Below are 19,380 nucleotides of genomic sequence, written 5' to 3'. Positions count from 1 at the left end.
AGGATGGAGGGTGATGGAGCCCAGGCTGCTGCCCAAATAAATGCAGCAATGAACTGTGAGGTCCCTTTAAAACTGCAACAGAAAGAACTTCTAATTTAGGTATTTTAAACATGCAAGTAAAAAGGTAAATACTTCTCCTATGTAGCACCTTTCTCTGAGTCAATACTGAATGGAACTTCTTATCACAAGTCTAAATTTTTAAATAAAGTCAAGTTAACTCTAGAGTTGATCACAATCAGACTTGTGGAACCTTAAGAATAAATGTTATGAACATTTCAAATATCAAGAGATATCATGAAACTGAGTTAGTATTGATTTTACTTCACTTAGTTAACCTTCATTTCCCAATGAGAACTAATGTACAGTGTTACTGTACATCACTGAACAGCTTCCACCAAATCCACTTCACTGTTTTCAGTCTGCAGGACAGGGCATGGGATGTTTCAGGCGCTTTCCCTTGCTACCCAGGCAGACAGATACTGCTCAGACAATGAAGGACAGATTCACATCAGCTGAGGACCTCAGATGGTGCTCATACTCCTCTCCATGGCTGCCCTGCCCATGCAGACAAATAACAAGTTTCCTGCGAGGGAAACAAAGCCCCAACCAAGTAGTTCTGCCAAACCAAGTAAAATGCATTCTATTACTAACACCTGCTTTGTACATAAAAGTTAGAGTGAAATATCAAATCTTTACTTAGCACAGATGTATGATATGACGATGGTGTGCCCTCTCTCTCGTGGTCAGATACGGCAGATATAGTGTTTTTACCAAGAAACACAAGTGCAAATTCATATCAATAAAGTCATGTCATTTGGGATGTTTTGAGACAACAGAAAGCAGAATTTACCCAGAGGTACCTATTTCAAAACCTGTTTAGCTGTTAAGCTTTTTTTCTTCCTTCCACAAGCTTAGAAGTCTATGCTTTTCCAACAAGTTTCCAAGCATAAGTTGATTCACAGTTAATTTTGGTTTAGGAAAAAAAAAGGAAAAAAGAGAAAGAAGTGATAACTGCTCGTTACCAGAAAGATTACATCAGGTGCTGTTTTGGAAGTATTACTTCTGCTGTGGTACACTACTAGTTAAAGTGCTACAGAGCATCTATCTGTAGGGCACGACATGAAAGAAACAAATTCAATCAGATTTACCACCAGCAAAGCAGTGCCAGTTATCTGAACTGAGACAATGGAGTTTTGTGATTAGAATTTTATTGATTAAGCTGCACAGGGCGCTCCTGTGGGTTTCTGTCTTTTCTTAATCCAATACAAGTTTTAGTGACTTACTGCTGCCAATTGGGAAAGACTTTAACAATTTATTGAATGCTCATGATGAACAATGCAAACTCTTAGGAAGTGCAGTATTAATTAGATATCAGATTCTAAGTAAACTCAGATAATGGATAAACAAGTACAAATACTCGTTTTCCATGAATTTCCTTCATGAAAGGTGAAATTGGTAGTCTTGGGACAACATTCACAGAGGTGACTCAGTTGATAACCCCCAGGTTTTTCTGGCACAGGATGTTTTTCTGATTATAAGTGGCTTGCTTTTCCTCACATAAGTCAAGATGTATTTTCTTATATATAAAATACTTTAAAATGACTTTAAAGCATTTTTTTCTTTTATTTTCTCTTGAACAGCAATTACTGATATTTTGTCTCCACGTTTGTTTGTTTGTTTGTTTTTTAAGGACATGAATGCAAAAAGCAGATACACTTATGACTATGTATATAAACATACAAAGATACTAATTGAGTAGCAGAAACATTAAGATCTTGTATGGTCTTGCTGGTCTCATGACCAGTCTCATGACCAGCACTGGAAGTATGTAGGTTAACAGACCATAACAGACATGAAGTGCATTACAAATGGAGAAGACATTCAGTGCTCACTATCCTGGTTCCTAACAGCTACAAATACTCAGCTCTCACACAGAATTATTTTACTTACTCATCCACTATAGTACATCTTTGGCATATCAGACTGGATGCTATTATCCCATAATGTACAGTAATAAAGTATTAACTGGAGCAAAACCATTTTTTCCCCTTACCCAAACACCTATTGCTTCCCCTACACCTATCTACTCCATGACCTTTAAGAGGTCTCATTTAACAGAACTGCTTAGGCACTTTGATAAACCATTTTTCCACAGGGAAAAAATTAAAAAAAAAAAAAAAAAAAAAAAAATCAATTTTGGAAAAAGAAACTATCACAAAAATGCATTTATGGGCACCACTTTTATCTGTAAAATTCTTCAGGCTCAAAGGGAATTTCTAGTGAAAAGTCAAAGCTGAAAATAGCCAGCAACCCAGCAGTTAGGTTATGATATCACTGTGCTTCCCAGCAGGAATGAGAATCAGCATGTCTAACATTTGAAACGTATGTCTCAATCCATGGGCTTATTGACTTTCTGCAGCTTTTGCTATCTGCTTTTCATTCATAAACAAATAAAATTCAAGGCTTATTTTTTCTTGATGTAGAATAAAAGCAATTTAGGACATAGTGGAAATCTTGCTTTCCAGCCACTTAGTTTTCACTAAATTAGATGCTGACAAGATTGTGCAAATATTATTCATTATGTATGTATATTTTTTAATATTATCTTTTTCTGTGCAGACACAGAGAAGTAAATTCATTCACCTCTCTACCAAGACAGGACTACTTGAAAAATTATTTTAAAATTTCACCCAAAAACAATGTCATTTTTTTTCTTACAGCATATGTCCAAGCCAAACTATGCATGTGTATTTATATATGTGTAACCTACACACAGACATCACCAAATTCTGACTGGAAAAAAAAAGGTCCACAAACTCTGAGAAGTAGCACAAATGAGGCTAAAGAACAAGAAATACATGTGCATGAAGGCTGTTTGCAAAATCAAACCCATGTATTGTTCTGTGGTAAAGAGCTTCTTCCCTTTGTACATCATCCTCTGAATATTAGTGACAAGTAATATAAAGTTTCCCGGCTATGTTAAAGGTTTTCTTGAAAGCAGACCACAACTTATAGCAACACTAAGCATAGTTTTAGTGTGTACATGGAGTGCAAATGCAAATTTTTCTAATGTCACATATTTCAGTTTGTAGCACCATCTCATGAATCTGCTATATAATACAAACACTGTGTAAATGAAAATGAGGCAGGGAAGCTCATTAATCTATGTGTTCTAATCACGAAACCAGATATCAGCATTAGTAAAATCCCCAGAAGCTCAGCTACTGAGATACATTTATTATCAAATACCAATATCTGTTCTATAATTTAACACTGAAGCTAGTTTTCTAACGGTGAACCTCATCTTTAGTTGTTGCCTCTTCCACCACATCTTTCTCTAAAGGGACATCTATTTTTCTAGCATCATGTGCCACATCACAAAGAGAATAAGAACTCTGTTGTCCTGCTGAGAAAAAAAAAAAAAAAAAAGATTTAAATATCCTCAGAGATATTCATTAAATGTTAAAACCTCTGAATTGCCTGTAAAACCATATTTCACATAAACATCATCATGAACAAGGAAAGTCCTTTTGATACATGCACCAAGTCTCCAAGGGAAACACCTTTGAATACCAGAAGCTAATGTGGAGAATGTCAGGAACTGTAAAGAGTAGTATTAAACTGATCTAAAATTGAAGGCAATGGGAAAAGACTGCTTACTTTTTTGATCCTTCCTAGGTTTTCACTATTGGTTTTTTTCTTTTCTTTAAAGCAACAACTTTTTTATTTATTTATTTATTTTTGATGTGTGCATTTAGCAGGAAACTCAAAAGGTACAACAGAAAATCTCTTAACATTGCCTATAGAATATCCAAGCTTTAGCTACAAAGGCAGTTGTTCGATGGAATGGGATGGATACGTACGGACTTGTCCTAAAAGGTTCAGTACAGGCTGTAAATAGTAAAAGTCATATCACCCTCCATTTTTAGCTCTAAAATTTTCCACTGCTCCCTGGCTACTTCCTCCCTAATCAGCACCCTGTGCCAAACTGGTGATCCAATTTATAAATTCTATGATACATGAAAAAAAGCTTACTGTTAAGTCAGTGTCAGATGTGCATTTCTACGGAGTTTTACATTAAGAAAAGTTTTCATCCTTTGAACTTCAATCAATATATTCTCCATGCACTTTGAGTAAATTTCTGTCTTAGCTCAATTTGTCAAACAATTTTATATGACAATGGCTTCACTCTTATCATTTCTTTCTCTAGAGTTTAATCTCATTGTCTGCATGCAGACAAGTATCTTATGGGACTCAAAGTGCTCAACCAAACAAGGATTCTTGAGTTTTACACAAAATGAAAGCAGCAACAGCATTATAAACATAACCAAAGAAACAAACACCATATAGTTATTAAGGAGAACAAAAAGGAAAAGGTAACTTAAAAACAACTCAGTCTTTAGTCTGTTTAACAGACACAATGCTATCAGAATGGAAACAGATTTTATTAATGAACAAATGATAAAAATAATATTACTATCGAGCCCATTATTTAAACAGGGTACTATAATTGGTATGAAAAGTCAAGCACAGCCTGATTCTGCAATCTTCCTAGATCTTCAATAACCATCTCTTCTTTAAATTCATCACATAGGTTCATATCAGCCTCCAGTTGCCTGACTATCCTACAGTTTTCTCCATGGCACTTTGTCCATACGCTGAAGGTAAAAAATGTGATCTCATTTAAGTCACTAGGATTAGAGGCAATGGAGCATATCTAGAACTTTTTTTTAATATATATTTTGTTGAAAAATGACTATTTTCCTCAAAGAGAAACAACGTCTGCAATATAATCGTTTCAGATTTAGGTGTGCCTAACTTAAGGACACAGCAACAGTGATAAAGGTTCGCCATTCCCTCTTACAGTTTGCTATTATGTGCAGCTTTGCACAAACATTAGCCATAAGTAAGAATTATAAGGAAGATCCAGATAATATTCCCCTCATTTCAGACAGCACGCTGTCTCTAATATCTCTTGGATTCCATAAGTTTATTCTAATAATGAACTTGCCACCAAGCCCATCTGCAAATCCCAGAAAGCTACACACCACAACATCCTTATTTTCTTTTTATCGTTCTGCTAGGCACCTTGATGAGTGTGTGCTGACAGAAAACTATTTCTAGAACCATTAAATGATGGGTACATCACTCTCCATAAGATCTTGCAAGAAGCTCCAGAAGATTTCTGCAAAGGACATCATTAGATCCTGCTAGACTTGTGTTGAGAGAACACAGCAATAGAAATCAGAGCTAACTCCTGTGAGAAAAACTTGCTTTGAATTACATAGATAATTATGTTATCATTACCTCCTGTACTAGAAAGACACACAAAAACCACGCATGTCAGAAGAACACGTTTTTTTCTTTAACAAGACTAGTTACTGCACACTGATAACCTAATAAGCACAAAGCAAACTGATGAACAACTGAATAATTAAAATGGACCAGCATTCACTGCATAACAATAATTGTAAGATCTTTGGATATGCTTGAATTTCAGCTATTGCAGATTCCTTGATCACCCCAGTGTTGACCGGTCATCTGACACAGGCAATTGCTCAGTGACGTTAGGGTTTTTTTTTTAGAAAATTATACTATGGGTTACTAAGATCTTACATATGCTGTGTGAAATAAATGCTTATCCTGACAGATGGGTTCCAAACTGCTCTCTTTTGAAGCTGAAACGGCCATGCTGGGCTCCCATTGGAGGCAGCTTTGCCCTCATGGAAGCAGCAGTGAGGCAGCACACACAGAGCACTGCAGGGCAGGGCAGGGCAGGAGCACAGCACCCACTTCCATGCCAGTGGGGGTAAACAGAGGAGGGGGGAAGAAGGAGAGAGAGATCTGAAATCAAAAATTAAATCAGCAGTAAAGAACACAAAAGCGTCAGCATCGAGTTCAAGGCCCGCTCTTCAGGAACTAGATGGTTCTCCAATCTGACTGCTGCTGTTATACTTCAGCTCCCACTGAAATCACCTGTTAAGACAGCACTGCTTTCTACATTCCCCATGCTTTTTGTTAAAAAAAAAAAAAAAAAAAAAGGGAAACATGAAATAAACAGTTTACCGATTCCTAAAGATAGTGCTGATGAATTTTTAATGAATAAGCATTGAGCTTACTCTCTATGCTGTATCTCTCTCCCTAACTTTCACCTTTAAAAAACAACAAAACCAAACAGGGAAACAGAATATTACTAATTTCTTATATAAAGAAACCTTTCTCACTTCAAAGTTTTACAAATCCATATTATCCTTTGAACAAATTTCTCAGATTACAAGTCATTCCTTTGCATTTATGTTGTCAGACACACACCATAGCATTAGGCCTAAAAGACAGACAGCAGCAATGCTCCAAAGACAGCACAGCAAGCAAGAAAAACAATTAAATTTTGTATGTTTACAAGCGATAGCCTGCTGTAAATAACTATGTCAGGCAGATCTTGCTGTGGGAGGGTGGGATCAGAATCTCGATAAGAGCTGACTGCGAGAAAGAAGGAACAGCAATTAGCAACAGGCTACAGAAGGCAGAGCTGAGCCAAGAGAAAACTAAGTTTAGCCAAGGTATGAGAAAGAAAGATAAAGGAAAAAAATAAATTAGAGAAGAACCATTAATGAGCTTGACTGGCGGCAGTCAAGGTGAAGGGGCAAGGAAGCAGATCACAGGTCATTTTACTCTGCTGCTTTGCATTTCCTCTATAGCTTTTTATTCATCTTCACTAAAAAATTCAATTCTTCAGCTATTTTCTTATTTGCAGTAGATTACTACATGCTGTAAACACTGAACCTGAAGTACCCATACTGGGGAAACTTGCAGTTCCATTAAGTCTCTTCACAGAATATCCTGAGTTAGAAGGGATCCACAAGGATCACCAAATCCAACTCCTGGCTCCATACAGTACCACCCAAAAAACAAGTCCTACGTCTGAGAGTGGTGCCCAAACACTTCCTGAACTCCAGTAGGCTTGGTGTCATGATCACTGTTTCTGGGATGCCTGTTTTAATCTACAATGGAATCATAAACAATGTGTCTGACTGCCTGCAAGACCTAAAGAACGCAAGAAAAAAGCATATACTATAGGTTACTGCATAATTTTCATAGGACTGAGTGGTATTTCCACCTTACACTCAGGATCCAAGCATTCTCCTTCCTGACCACGAGCTGGTCACCCAATATCCACCAGTGCAGAAATGGGAACATAGCTGATAAATAAGCCCCAAGTGTTCTCTCTTCCAAAGGCATCTGATCATTGATGAGTGTGGAGTACTTAACAGTAAGAAAAGTAGAAAGTGATACAACAGATGCAAGGTTTCTACTTCAGTAGCAAAGTCTGGCATTTTGAGATAAAAATAATAAAAGTAATATTCACTATAAAATGCTTTGTCAGCACAGTCATTAAAAATAACCTCATTTTACTCTATATTTATAATGGCTTTCATCGCATAAAAAAATCCCTACAGTTCTCAAATCTTAAACTGGCTGATAAAACTCTCACCATGAGAAATGGTTCGCCATAGTTCACTCTCTAATCATTGCCTGCCATTAAGAGTTATGAGAAATCAATTATAATCACTATTAAAATAAGGGAGTCATCATCAATATGCCAATAGCCTTGACAGAAAAGTACGTTAAGAGCACAATCACTAAATATAATTTCATAGGGACACCTAATGGGACAAATATCGCCATATGAAAGACTACAACAATGAATGAAAGTCCAGTTTACGTTGCAGTATCAAATGACAGCATCATGACTTCAGAAGTTTTCCATAAATCTCCACTGTAAACACTGGAAGCTATGCAGTCATTCTGATGATCAAAATAATCCACCAATTTTCAGCTCTTAAACAATTAAAAGATTAATTCTTCCAAGTTTCTCTTTCACTGAAATGTAAAAAAACAAAGAAACAAAAAACACCACCACCACAGAAAACCAATTTCCATGCTCATTTGAACTCAAAAGCATTTTTGTTTGTGTTCTGCAAATGATCCTTAGTATGCCACTGTACCAGATGAAATGATCTATGCGACATGATGTACCTGCATTCAGAGGAGAAGGATAAGCCACAGGATGCAATGAAAGCCAGACCTAAAGCACTTTGTTTATTGGAGATTCTCTGCCATCTGCATCTTGCCTTTACAGTGCAGAAGTACTGTCTCATTTGCCCTTGAAGAAATATAAATTCTGAAATGCAACTAATGCACATTCTTTTTAAACAATTACATAGATTCTCATTTCTAAGGATGTTTTAGAACCATTCTCCCTTACAGAACATTACTGTAGGTTTCTTAAATATTCCTGAAATAAAATTTGTCTCACTACAGTCACAGCATTACTCTGTCTACAACAGCTAGTACCAGCTGCCTTGTTTTTAAGACTTGAATCAGAACCTGCTTGCTACTAATGTGTTTTCTCTGGGGTATAAACATTACAAATCATAGAATAAAATCAACATAACATACAAGTCAATTCAAATCTTAAAATGAATATTAGAAAATCTGCAGCTCTCCACGTAAGTGCACTCTTACGGACAGAAGATTTAAGGATTCTACCACATCTAATGTTTGCCTACTGGGATATATCAAATATACCTTTATTTAATTATATTGATCAAAATTCTATGTTCTAAAGCTATTCCACCAAAAAATAAAAAAATTAAAAATTAAAAAAAAACAAGCAAGACATCAAAACGTAAACAATTGGCCATCTTGGTATGAACTGAAAATGCATAAATCTTTGCTTTTTCTAATCTAGCTTCATTTATTATTTTGCTGTTAGAAAACTCCGTTTTCATCTTTATATATTTTTAGTCCAGATGGATTGCAGGCTCAGATAACAACATAAAACTGGTTAATCAACTTTCATGCCATATTTATGCTGCAACAGGGAGATTTTACTGTTGCCTGCAGTTTACCAGTTCATACTGTGGAGTAGAGCCAGTGTTTTATGTACCCTTAAAATGGCAAGCTGCAGCCCACTCTCAGTGACCCTGCCACTAACAACAATATCATCTTTGCTGAAGAGTGATTCAGTTGAATTTAATTCAAAACTATGCAACCTTTTTCCAGGGAGTAGAATTCTATTTAACTTAGGAAATTTATGAATTTTCATTTCTACTGGTTATCTCGTGTCAAACAGTATAAAGACAAGAAGCATTTATCTCCTAGTTATGGCATCATGACCCCCATCCCTAATGCAAGCGCTTGGTTGTATAAAATACTTCCTTTACAAGAACTACACTGTAACTGTGGCTGTGATTATCATATTTGGACAGTTGCACTGCTTTGGCTTTACTTGTATTATTTGCACAGTGTGCTGGAGAACTTGGATGGCAAACCTATTGAAAGCTGGTATGGCATTCTGTGTTTTAAAATGAGCATTTATGGCAGCAAGTAACTTTGTACTTAAAACCAAATGCCCTGACTGTTCAGAAAAGTCAAAACTGATAGCCATGGCTATTTGAACCACAATAATTATGTATAGCAATTAACACTATTACTGATCAATTACCACATATCATGCATGTTGCCTAACTGTGTGACCACACAGTGACAGAATGGGGAATAAACCTTTCAGCAATTGACTTTACTGCATCACCATCACTTTAGCACTAGAACAAAACCAGTTTACCTAAATCCATAATGCCACACTGTTTTATTCTGGCTTTTGTTTAATATAGTGTGAAACCTATCAAGTGCTATGGAGATTATATGTGGTAAATAATTTATATGTTAATTAGTTTAATAAAAGTAAATACTGGAAGGCTTTTTGCCATATAGAAGTGTGCTTTATTTACCATAGGACATAGATGAACCATACTGACCTGGCATTAAAACTTCCTGTACACTGCACTCCAAAATGAGTAATGCGCTTTATCCCCAAAAACTTGTTCTTTAATCAGCGATTACCTTTTCTGGTTTTCAGTTTCTCTGGCATCAGAACACAGAAGAGATTGAGCTAATTTCAAAGGTCGGGTTGCTCCATTAGCTTGAAATACAGTGACAATTGATATCTGTCACTGCATTTTACTCCAAAGCATTACACCACTACCAATTATAATAAAAAAAAAAAATTGCATTTATAATTTAAAAGTAACTAACATGGGAGGCTACAAATTCATTGGCAGAGCAGGACTGAGTATTATCTACAGGAGAATGGAAAAGCACAGTAACCTCCTGAGAGAGAACCTGAATTGGATCAAAACTTGTAAGCACTACAATGAGCGACAGAAGCAATGGTTTATGCAGGGTACAAAGGAAGGCACTAGAAGAAATGCTTTCTCAAACAATCATAAACAACTTTTAATCACATGGCTATGAAACTTGAGAGAGATGCATGTCTTCAAAATTGCTTAAATCCCTTCCTACATCAGTTCGTGCATTTCATCTCCCTGCTCTTTTCCTCACAGTACGAATCTCTTACACTGCAATATTTAAAGCCAGCCAAGGAGAAGTCATAGACTTTCAATCACTAATCTGGAATTTACAGCATTTTACTGTCACAATCAATTCTATCTTCAGAGCTTTTAAGAAGCTGCTTCTGTTTATACCAGAACAGTTATTTCCATTACCCCACTACTCGTATTTCACTACACTCAGTTTAATATCTTTAGGTATAATTCAATTAATTGCCAGTAATCCCTTTAGAAAAGGATCCTAACTGGGAAAAAAAGTACTTATTAGCAAACAAACAGCGTTTTCAGTGGCATGAATAAAAAGTTGCTTTAAGTTTATTATCACATCAGTCTCCACAAGCAATATCTAGCACAACTGTCTAAAATGATAAAATATGGTGTGCAAACTCAGCACACAACCCTAATGCTAGTGACTCCCGAAGAGTTACCAGCACACGCCTATTAAATTTCATGGATTAATTCTGGTTCAGTAAGGATTCACACTCTCAACTCAAAAATCAACTAATGAGGTATATCTCAATGCTATGAAAATTAAAGTGGTCAAACTTCTGCTCCTTTTGGAAGCCATTTTACACAATTTTCAACACTCAGGAGCTGGTGAAAGGGTTCCAAGTGCAGACCAAAAATATTCCTGAGACAGAGAACTGCAAAACAGAGAGACATTTTTGCTATCAGAAAAAATAGATCAGTAGAAATGGGTCAGTAAAAAGTGAAAACTACAGAAAATCAAAATCATCACCATAGAGTAATAAGTGATCTTCCTTCTGCAAAAAATCTTTTCCCTAGTACTAGATAAATAGAATATCTTAACTTTGGAATTGTATACATTTTAAACTCAATATTTTGTCTTTTTGTTGCTTTTCTGTTATCTCTGCTGGGATACCTTTGTAATCATGGAGAACATAACATATTCTGTGCATCTGCAAATGGTAAAGAAAAGTTACTGGGCTCACTAAATCATGCTAAGGAGCTCTTCACTGTGTAAAAGTGGAAGAATTAATACTGTAATTTTACAGTGGTTTTTCAAGTAATCCTTAATCAGCCCAATAGCAAATAACTAGAGCGACCAAAAAATTAAAGTCTTAACTCATACAGCCAGACTCTATTATGATAACTATTTTAAATATCCAGATACACAGAATTAAGTGTTGTTTCCCATCTTACTGTCTGAGAAGACAATTAATTCACAGAAGCATCAGTACAAGTGAGAAAGCTATGGTTTTCTGGGTATAGATCTTATACTTCACAGGAATATTATGTGAAGCCAAAGAATATTAAGGGTACAGCTTCTTAAAATAACCTTTCCAACTGAAAAGCTAAATAATTTACTCAGGGGATGCAGCAAAGTATTCTCCAAAGAGATTCAAAATTGTCAGAACTTTTGTGCAAAACAACAGTAGCAACAAAGAGAATTATCAGCTCCCTTTGAGTAAATGCCTCGGGATAATGGCAGTGCGGGGAATTTGTGTTCAGCTTCCATCCACCTCCCAGCTCTCAGGTGGGATACACTTGAATATGAAGTTACTGCAGTAGGTAGTTTCCAGTTTTTTCTGCTGAGTATTCTGCTCTATTGTACAAGTATTTACTGCATTTGGTAATTACTGAGAATCGAATTATTAATGGAAATACTCACCTTTTACTATTTGATTTCTGATTTCTGGATTTCGCCTAGCACAAATCAGCAGCTTTCACCCTTTTAACTAAGACAACTAGGAAAGAAAAGCAGAAGCCAAACCCTTGCTTCACTGCAAAGTGATGAAACTTACCAGAGCCTATAACTGCTCCACTGCTGCTCAGGATACTTCTATTGCTTTCCTCCTGGGACCGTACAAGGGGCAGTTTCCGATGTAAGAACTATGAAAGTAGTTTCTGCATCGTTCATACCCCAGACTCACTCAGCTGCAGAATTTTAATCACATGCAGTGATTAGTTTGGACATTTCTAGCTCTTAGCAGCTACAGAGAACCAGTGGAAGTCAGTGGACCTACATTTGTGAAGTTACTCACGCAGGATCCCAGTGGCCTCCTGCCCTGTGAGACGGATGGAGGTCCACTTGCAGCCCCTCCTTTAATAGCAGTGATAACACTGTACCTATTTCCTTCTTAGAAGGAGCATTTTTACCGCAATGGGTCTTACACGCGGACGAAATCACCTTTATGACGGCTTCCATCGTCGGGCGCAATCTCCTCGACGGATCAAGTGACCACCAGGCTCCTCTTCCGATGGTCTCCTGGGTCCTCGGACAGGCTAACGGCCGTACCTTCCGACGCTACCCAGCTTCCACTCTCCTTAAGCCGCAGCCCCCTCTTCTAGGGTCATCACCTCCTTCCCCAAGGGAGGTGGATGAGAGCAGGATCCTGCCACGCCGCCTGTGGCCGACCACTTTTCCCTAACGATCACGTCGGGGTCACCATATGAAGCCGGAGGCCCGCTCCAGCCTCATCAAGGTGTTCGCAATCGTTAGGGACATCTCGGTCTGTCCATCTACCTCGGTGCACACCAATGTGGTGGGTGGTAAAATGGCGTTTATTAACTCGTGACAACAGTTTATATAGCCTTGTACACCTTCGTCTACGCCCCTCTTATCACACGCAAGCACTTACATCACTACTTCTTATCTAGTTACTACGAGCAACTACTCGAAAGTTCTCTGCTCACTGCTACATCCACTGGTTGAGCATATTCAACTCTCAGAAAGAAAAAGACCCAAGCACCAGTGTTGATCATAGTACTGCACATCCCACACCTCAGATGGGGAGATTAATTCTCCAAACATTTAGTGCAAAAAGGCTGTAATTCAGCTTGAAAACCACCTGCATGTTCTTAAAAGAATTAGGAATACAAAGCTGTCTTCTAACAAGCTATATAGGATGATACCACCTCACATACTGCATTTAAGAGAAGCACATTTCTAGCGGCACAGCCCACATTCAGTGTTTTGTGAAATTAACAGCCCTGTACAAATTTAAATTGCACCCTCCTAAAGAAACTAAGCTTTGCATAACCAATAAGCAGAGTCTCTTCTCACAAAGGAACTACAATCTATAACATCTAAGCGCCAAGGAAAACATAGCCTATCCACTTCCCACTAAATATATCTTCTGTATCTTCACAAATTAAGCTCCAACAAAAAGATATTGTGCCCTCACCACCACATTACCTCCCAGAGTGAGGCCAGCAGAGCAGCCCTGCGGCCCAGGCTGCTGAACAGCATCCCAAGTAAGCACCTGCCATGCACTGCAGGGAGCCAGCCAATCTGCCTCAAGCACATGAATGGAGTCTGACTGTTATATAGATTATTTTTCTGTATGCTCAAGCTATGAATGATTGCTTAATTTTTTTTCTTTTTACCTATCTGTTTAGGAGATGCTGAAGTGGGAGATGGAAAGGAAAGCTATTTTAAGCAGTACCACAGGATTCAACCACACAAATCTAATCTTATAAATATTTTAAATGTTAGGCAGTGTATTCTGTTCTCTCCTGTTCTTGACTCAATCTAAGAAAACATAAAAGGGGCGGGGGGAGGGAGGGCAGGGGCCGTGCATGTTAGGGGGCTTCAAAATGCAAGTTATGCAGGTGCATCACAACTCTTACCTTTGTAAGAAAACACAGAAGACAATGCTCAGGATATGAAATGTCGTTTTTCTTTTAGCTAGCACCCATGTGTAAGTAATGTTAAAACAGGTTGTTCAGGCAAGAAATTGTGGTACATGTTTGTAGCTTCATAATAAAGCAACCATTTTCTTCTATCCTGATTATTACCAATCCGTTAGTGCTGATGATGATAAAAGCAGCTATGCTTGAGAGCAGGTCTGCTTGGTACTTAGCATCTGCTATTAAGTGCATTAAAAATTCTACATAGAAAGAAGGAGTCATAAAAAAGACATTCTACTTCCTAACACTGGAACTAGAAAGAATACAGTTTGTTTTAAGGGATTAGTCATATGAATAAAGCTTCTAACTTCACCAAGCTTCCAATATACTTAAAATCTCTGATCAGTAATAATGTAACCAAACCTTCTCTATCTTTTCTTATTTTGCATACATATATGGAATTTTTGTGGAATTCCTTTATTCAGAAGATTGTTCAGTAACCGAAAGTACTCAGAAATGTGCCCATGAAAATACAGTTTAGTGCAAGATTATCAGCATTTTCAGAAGCAGTTGTTCTATTTATACTAGCTGGGAAGGAAATGAAGTGTTGGCTTTGTGTTCTGATGAGATAGACACAAGTGTGTGTGAATCTAAAAATCGTGCTTCGATTCCACACGTTTCCAAATGCCAGCATTAGCAAATACATTTGCTAATTTGGATATTTGAAAATATAAAATACAACATTACAATATATTATCTGAAAATTGGTTTTAGAGGCATCAAGCAGTTCAAATTTTTGTGGTTTTAACAATAGGAGTCACATTTATTGCAGAAACATACCTCTGCAATACAATATAGTTCAAGTGGCACCCGTGGTAATTCTGTAATAGAAATCAGCTGCTATGATTTCCTGCAGAAAGCATAATTCATTCTGGATTGAAGCCAACTTAAATACTTTCTGCCTTCAGTTAGATTTCTCTGGTGCAAGATGTTAAAATTGATTGGTAGGTTGTTTTATTGCACTTCTAACCCTTCTGTACAACCCAAATAGCCCCGAAACATCAACACATCACCTAAAGCCTTGGTCAAATCTATTAAAAAATTAAGACCATAGGCAATGGAATTTTAATCGCTACGTTTACTTTTTATTGAAAGTCCAAGCCCTAAGAGTTGCAGACTTCCATAAATTGTAAAACGTACCCTAGGAAATTTAAAAATTTAAGCAAGCTGCAGAGATGTTATTTCATCCAGTCAAAATAAAATAAAAAAAAAAAAGACGAAGCTTAACATTTGGCAAGGAACATGCTTAACTCTTACTTTATGGTATGAATGTTATTTAAGAAGTATTTCTAGAGTCATATTGACCAGATTATTTTATGAAAGCGGTATAGACTCCTTACAATGCCTGTATAAGGAATACTTTCCTTCATCACTCAGTCACAATATTTAGCGTTCAACCTGAGGAACTCTCATACCCACACTTGCAAAATAGTTCTTCAAAACTCTTCCCAACTAAAGACCCAATTTAAAACTCAGGACGAACACTTCCAATTCCTAGGAATAAACAGGAGAGAAAGGTTCCAACAACGCCCCAAAGTCACTGACCCTGAAATGATAGGGACTGAGATCTTTTGCAAGTGCATCCTCGACAATGTTAGTCTCCTGTTACAGATAAGAAAACAATTGTACAAATCAGACTTGCTGATTCAGCACCCAGGAAATGAGAAACCTAATGGCCAAATCACCCTGTGTTTTCTGTTTTTTGTTGTTGTTTTGTTTTGATCATTGGCAAAACTTTCTTTATAGCAAATAAATGCATTCTATTGCACACAAGTTCTCACCCACGAAGGACTTATCCCTTACAAACTGAAAATAGCTACTACGAATTTGAAGAATTATTTTATTTTTCATGTAGAACCTTCTGGTTTTATATCTTCCACACTCTCCTTAGTTATTTAAAAATATATTGTTTTATCGTTTGTAACATTTATGTTTCTTTTCATAGTCAAAAGGAAGCTAAAATTAAGGATTTCCAGGTAGAAATTTTTGTTCTTGAACAAGCAGCACAGGTTTCAGCTATAAACCCACGGCTTTTATTTTCACAGTTAATTAAGAATTATGATCATTTGGAGCTGGGCCAAAAGCACTTGATATCCACTGTAACCAGACTCTGATTTCTGACTGGTGGGATGGTGTCCTCAAAATTTCAGACTAATTTATCAGCTATACTCAAACTTTGAATAAGATCATATTGCAATAGTAAAAAATATGTGTGACTTGCCATAAGATATTCCACCCTTACGGTCTTCATCTAATTCTCTGTATTGTTTAAAACACTATACTTGATGGCAAAAACTAATTCTGCACAACAGTAAACCAGCAACAGAACAATAAGGTTTAGAAAGTAGTAGAATTTTTAGAACAAGTACTAAAAGTTCTATAAAACAAGGGTAAGTCAATATTATTATTATTATTTACATCTTTCTACTCTAAATATCTTGGATCCTTCTGAATTTGACCAGGCAACAGAAACATGCAAGAAAACAATTGGATTTGCCTTCACTTCTGACTTCTACAAAATAAAAAGGCTATCATTACTTTTCAGTTCCTCTTAACGTATTATTTGCAAGGTTTCTTAAATACATAATAAACTAGTCTGATGGCATGTAAGCTCTCCCAGAAAACAATGCATTTGAGGTTGGCTTGCTCTTGTCAAAATCTATGATGACTAAATTCAGGGTTTGTAGTACCAGTAGCCTACAAGAGCTTCTCAAGAAAACAAACTTCAAAACACCAAGACCTTCTCATTTCAATCCTCAAAAACCAACACACATCCAAAATTGGCAGTAATGACAAAATCTGGTTCTGAAGTTAACTTTCAAGGCAATTAGGAGCGATATTGAACAGTGATCTGCCTTTGTGAAAGTAAACAAGAGCGGGAATAAAGGCCACTCAAAACATTTTGATGCAAATTGAAGCTCCTTAATAGCCAGAAAAGGGAGCCCAGCATCTGGTCAAGGCTCCCCAAAAAGCCCAGAAGAAGTGTTGCTTAGAAGATGAATTTATATGATAAGATCCCTCATGTCATGGCTGAAGGTCACTGAGAAGCCTGAAATACTTTAATGTTGGTTTGATTTATACAGGTGGATTTCCAGAACAGCTAATAACATCACCTTAGCTGGATGTAATAATGCACCATTATTGTTTTGTTCAGATAGACAGAGAAAAATCACAATATCCAGAGTGTCTGTAGCCCCAGAAGTTGATGCCTCAATGTCAAAAGGCTCTTCATCTGTTGCTGATGGCCCTCAGCCATAAATGATCTCACAGGAAAATGTCTGGTATAAAGAGAGTAAAACCGTTTTCTTTTTTGTGTGTGGTTGATTTTCAGTTTGTTTTGTAAATTTTTGTATTATTCTATACACAAGAAAGCAGAGTAGTTTCATAGGCCCTTTTAAAAGTTCCACGGGTTTGAAAGAAGCTAACATCACAGAAAGAAAATGGTAAAAAAAAAAAGAAAACAAACCCACAATATTACCTTCATCTTCATTTTATGAACATTTTTTCACCTGTATTTTAAAAATAAGGTAAAAAAAATAAAAATAAAAAATAAAAAATAAATAAATAAATAAATAAATAAAAGATGTGGTGGCAAATGCCAGAAGCACCAAGAGGCATTACTGCTCTGCTAAATACATGCATTTGTTAAGGCTCTGTAGACACAATGACAGACTACATAGACACGATGACAACCTTACACACATAACCTAATGTCTAGACTGTCTAGAACATTTTACTTGCATAACTGGTATTTGTCCTCTTCTGTCACAAAAAAAAACCTTTGTTTATGTCACCAACATCATAATTATTTGCAAGCCAGATTACTGGCCCAGAAATAACCACATGTAAGAAAGAAATGAGTACACATTCACTGAGAAGAGTTTCTAGGAGCTTTATCTTAGAATTTCCTCACATCATTTGATATGCTTGGCTGGACCTCTGAGTAAAAATAAATTATCGCTTTAAGTTTGAAGGTGTACTTTCGTAGTGGATTAAAATTCATGCATCTTTTCACTTGATAACTGCTTCAGGCTTTCTTTTTAGGCAGCTTCAAAAGGGGAATATATACTATTTTAATGCTGAGCTGCCTTTTAAGCTGGACAAATAAGAGTTGCAATGTGCTCCAAGGGAAACAAAAAAGTAGCACATTAAAGCATATCACTCGTATGAAGAAAGTAACTCCTGAAATAGACATTTCTGCAAGAAATTCATGACTATCACAAGCAGACTTAAAATATTCTCCTAGGTTTACTGGAGAAGTAAATAAACGAGATACCACCACCTGTTTAAATATTGCTTTCTTAAACATAATTCATTATTATGACTTAATGACTAATGAAGCTTTTTTAGTCTTCAGTTTTATCAAGAAAGAAATGACTATTTCATTATGAATTCACGGAATTACTGAGCAATCTAATTTGAAAATGCCTGCCTACAATCTTCAGCTTCATTTAAAATGCACGTCTGTGCATGTTTAGTCAACCTGTGCCTGCAGAAGAGGTTTGGTAAAGGCATTTCCAGCATCACTTACATAGCTCCTGGAATCATCACTTATTTAGTTATTAGCATGACTTTTCACTGCATTAGTTACATCAGCATGCTCTGGTTTTACCTCAAGAGTGTAAACACCTTATAGCAGAATACAGTTCACTGTTCTGAGTTTACTGGAATATACTATTCCAGCAAAAAAGCCTTTGTGAATAAATCACTGTATCAACGAGTTGAGAAGATGCCATTTGCACGCCATTTTTATTAAGTTACTACATGAAAGGAACACAGAATTATGAATAAAAGTGCTTTGAGAGCCCCATCTCTAATTTGATCCTGTATGTTCTGTAAAGGAACAAAGAATTTATGGAAATTTAGTTTTTGGAAACATTCAGAAAAGGCAGACTGGTCTGATTTATTTTGGATTCATGCACATTCAGCAAAGTATTTTGGTCGTTAAGGAGCAAAACAGGAAAAAGTCTAAAAGACTGGACACATAACAAGGAGATTAGAAAATTACCATAATATTTTCTAAATGAAAAAATCATTTCAAGCAGTACAATTACAAGTTGTAATAGCAACTTGTACGAAAATTTTGCTTTTTTAATGGAAGAGGTAGAAAATTATTATTAAATAGTTTTTCAGAAGCAGACCTTAGATTTTGCACCAAACCCTTTTGCATCAGTAAGAAGAGCTGTTCCTTTCAGTTCACTAAAACAGCAGTTCCACACAAAAACAGTATTTACTGTTTAAGCAGAAAGCAGACTTGTCCCTGATTTAGAGAACTCAAAACTTACAAGTGCTTCGGAGAAATCACTGATGGCAT

At 36.6% G+C, this 19,380-nt stretch overlaps 1 protein-coding gene and 1 long non-coding RNA gene across 8 annotated transcripts in view; both read right to left on the bottom strand.

Moving 5' to 3' along the window:
* Positions 1-19,380, bottom strand: part of CDH11 (cadherin 11) — a 742,884-nt gene that overhangs the window by 332,464 nt on the left and 391,040 nt on the right. The window lies entirely within an intron of this gene.
* Positions 12,639-13,078, bottom strand: LOC149916158 (uncharacterized). The gene is made up of 2 exons (XR_016470579.1): positions 12,901-13,078; positions 12,639-12,801 (listed from the first exon to the last, which is right to left on the bottom strand). It is a non-coding gene; the product is annotated as an uncharacterized LOC149916158 (long non-coding RNA).

Source organism: Phasianus colchicus, chromosome 13, assembly GCF_987193195.1.
Source record: "Phasianus colchicus chromosome 13, bPhaCol1.hap1.1, whole genome shotgun sequence".
Lineage (NCBI taxonomy): Eukaryota > Metazoa > Chordata > Aves > Galliformes > Phasianidae > Phasianus > Phasianus colchicus.
This window is presented reverse-complemented; position numbering and strand designations above follow the sequence as displayed.